Genomic DNA, 2,516 nt, shown 5'->3' with positions numbered 1-2,516 from the left:
ATAAGGGTGCTCCGTTCCGATGGTCCGATGATTGTGAGGTGAGCTTTTAGAAGATCAAGTCTTCCTTGACTTCAGTACCGGTGTTAGTGTTTCCTTCCAGTTCAGTGATGTCTACTGTGTATTTCTACGCTTCACGCGTTGGTTTGGGTTGTGTATTGATGCAGGAGGGGCGAGTTATTGTATATGCTTCACGTCAGCTAAAGCCCCATGAGACGAATTACCCCGTATATGATTTGGAGTTGGCTTAAGATCTGGAGGCATTATCTTTATGGGATTTGCTGTGAGGTTTACACCGATCATCGCAGCTTGTAGCATTTGTTCAAGCAGAGGGATCTCAATTTGAGGCAGCGTAGGTGGCTTGAGTTACTGAAAGATTATGATATTACCATCCTTTATCATCCAGGTAAGGCATATGTAGTGGCGGATGCCTTGAGGAGAAAGGTGGAGAGTATGGGTAGTTTGGCATTCATTTCAGTAGCGAAGAGGCCATTAGCGTTGGACATTTAGTCCTTGGCTAACTGACTTGTGAGGTTGGATATTTCAAAGCCTAACTGAGTTCTTGCATGCGTCGTCGCCTAGTCTTCACTATTTGAGCAGATCAAGGCTCGCCAGTACGACGATCCGCACTTATTGGTTTTCATAGAGTCGGTACTACAGGGTGGTGCCAAGGAGGTTATTATCGGTGAAGATGGTGTTCTGCGACTCTAGGGTCATCTATGTGTCCCTAATGTTGATTGATTGAGGGAGAAGATTTTAGATGAGGTATACAGTTCTCGGTATTCTATTCATCCAGATGCTACGAAGATGCATCGCAACCTGAGGCAGCATTATTGGTGGCGGCGGATGAAGAAGGACATAGTTGAGTATGTAGCGAGGGGACTAAATTGCCAGCAGGTTAAGTATGAGCATCAGAGGCCAGGTGGCCTGCTCTAGCAGATGGTTATACCTGAGTGAAAATGGGAGCGCATCACTATGGACTTCATAGTTGGGTTGCCGCGGACCTTGAGGAAGTTTGATGCAGTTTGGGTCAATGTTGACAGGCTGACTAAGCCAGTACACTTCATTCCGATTGTGACCTCGTATTATTCAGAGAGATTAACCCTGATTTACATTAAGGATATTGTTAGGTTGCATGGTGTGCATGTTTCCATCATATCAGATAGCGGCCTTCAGTTTACTTCGTATTTCTAGAGGGTAGTACAGTGTGAGTTAGGGACCCGGGTAGAGCTCAGCACAACCTTTCATCTGCAGATCGACAGGCAGTCAGAGCGGGCATTTCTGATCTTAGAGGATATGCTTAGAGTAAGTGAGCAAGTGTGATTGACTTCGGAGGGAAGTGGGATCGATTCTTGCCTTTGGCCGAGTTTGCTTACAAAATTAGTTATAAGTCCAACATCGAGATGACTCCATTTGAGGCTTTATATGGTCGGCAATGTCTCTCTCATCGGATGCTTTGAGCCCAGTGAGGCTAACTTATATGGTACTGATTTGGTGAAGGATTCCTTGGAAAAGGTAAAGTTCATTCAGGAGTGACTTCGCACAGCTCAGTCCTGACAGAAGAGCTATGCGGATCAAAAGGACGTGATTTATCATTTATGGTGGGTGAGAAGGTTCTCTTGAAAGTCTCGCCGATAAAGTGAATCATGAGGTTCGCGAAGAGGGGTAAGTTGAGCCCAAGGTTTATAGGTCTGTTTGAGGTGTTGAGACGAGTTGGGGAGGTTGCTTATGAGCTTGCTTTGCCTCCTAGTCTATCTGGAGTTCATCCAGTATTCCACGTATCTATGCTTCGGAAGTATCATGCCGACAGGTCGCACGTGTTAGACTACAACACGGTTCAGTTAGATGAGAGCTTGGGTTATGAGGAGGAACTAGCTGCCATTGTTGATAGGCAGGTTCGCCAGTTGAGGTCCAAGAAGATTTAAGCAGTAAAAGTTTAGTTGAGAGGTCAACTAGTTGAGGAGGCAACTTGGGAGGCCGAAGAGGACATGCGGAGCAGATAACCACACTTATTCAGCACTTCAGATACAATTCTAGATCCGTTCGAGGATGAACGTTTGTTTAAGAGGTGGAGAATACAATGAACCGACGGGTCGTTTTTCTTTCTAGATCCCAATTCCCCTAAATAAGACTCTCTATATGTACATTTACTGTTTTAAAACTTGTGGGGATGGTTAGTTTGGGACTTGGAAGGGTTCGGGTTGAAATCGGAATACTTAGTTCCTTATTATTGGCTAAAAAGGGTTACATTTTACTTGGGTCAATATTTTTAGAAAATGACCTCAGAACCGATATTTGACAGTCCTAATGGAGCATTGAAGGTTTTCAACTTCTTTAAATTTTGTTTGGAGTATGATTTGGTGTTATCGAGGTCTGTTTGGGATTCCGAGCCTGGGAATAGTTCTGTATGGTGATTTAAGACTTGCACGCAAAATTTGGAGTTATTCCGAGTAGTCTAAGTATGCTTCAGTGCGTTCGGAGCAGGTTAAAAACTTGAAGTTCATAATTTGATTCAATTC

This window comes from Nicotiana tabacum, unplaced genomic scaffold (genome assembly GCF_000715075.1).
Source record: "Nicotiana tabacum cultivar K326 unplaced genomic scaffold, ASM71507v2 Un00392, whole genome shotgun sequence".
NCBI lineage: Eukaryota > Viridiplantae > Streptophyta > Magnoliopsida > Solanales > Solanaceae > Nicotiana > Nicotiana tabacum.
The sequence above is the reverse complement of the archived record's forward strand: the minus strand, read 5'-3'. Positions refer to the sequence as shown.